We start from the raw sequence: 1,124 nt of genomic DNA, 5'->3' as shown, positions 1-1,124 counted from the left end.
AAATACATAAATATGAATAAATAAATAAGCAAATCTTGTCACTCCGTAGAATGCATATGACACCCTGGCCCACAATGAATGAACCTTCTACTTTGTGTCATTTTTCTTTTAACTATTTTTTTTCTTTTACTGAGGTATCCTTTGCATATAGTACAATTCAATTTATGTCATTTAATTGACAATACAGGGGGGCCTGGGTAGCTCAGTCGATTAAACGTCCAGCTCTTGATTTCAGCTCAGGTCATGATCTCATGGTTCGTGAGTTTGAGCCCTACATTGGGCTCTGTGCTGACAGCATGGATCCTGCTTGGGATTCTCTGTCTCCCTCTCTCTCTCCCCCTCCCCCACTTGCTCTCTCTCAAAAATACACATTTAAAAAAAACTTTTAGAAAATAAAATTGACAATATATAACATTCAGAGCTAGCATGGTTGTCTGTGAGTCCTTTGTCATCATTAATGCTCCCTTTGGGAATAAAGTCTCAGTTTGTAAAGATGATATTTATATTTTTCTTACACAACCACATACACAGAGTCTGTTTATTAATTGCTGTGGGATGATGATTTGATGAAGATGAAAATAATAAGATAACAACAACTTTAATCAGTTTAAATAAACATAAATCTGGGGTGAATTTTGGAGGCTGGATTTGGGCAGGAGGGAAAGTCTAAAACTGGTATTTCTTAATAACATCTTCTAAAAATGTTGAGAATCTCCTAGGCATTCTTACCACCTCTTCTTGTTATCATCATATCCAATATGAGCAGTCTATCTGTTTTTTATGCCTGCCCAGCACCCTTTTTTCTGGAAACAGAACCCATCTTTTCTATTTGGGAAACCATTGGTCAGTCACCCATTCTCAGAGCCTGTAGAGCAGAATTGAGGGAATGGGTGGGCATAAGACTCAGGCCTGGCCAATCAATTCAACATCTGCCTGGGGCCTGTGACCTGAGCTGGGTCAATGGGAATTTAGCTAGGATTCTCACTGGGAGTCCAGAAAGGAAGCACTTTTTCTAGGCTGAGATTTTAAAACTGGTAGAATGCAAGTTTGCCAAGCCATAGACCATCCTTACTATCATAGGGTAACCCCTTCTGTGTGAATGAAGCCAACTCAGAGGGGTGCCA

The sequence above is a fragment of the Leopardus geoffroyi genome, chromosome B3 (assembly GCF_018350155.1).
Source record: "Leopardus geoffroyi isolate Oge1 chromosome B3, O.geoffroyi_Oge1_pat1.0, whole genome shotgun sequence".
In the NCBI taxonomy this organism is placed as follows: Eukaryota; Metazoa; Chordata; class Mammalia; order Carnivora; family Felidae; genus Leopardus; species Leopardus geoffroyi.
This window is presented reverse-complemented; position numbering follows the sequence as displayed.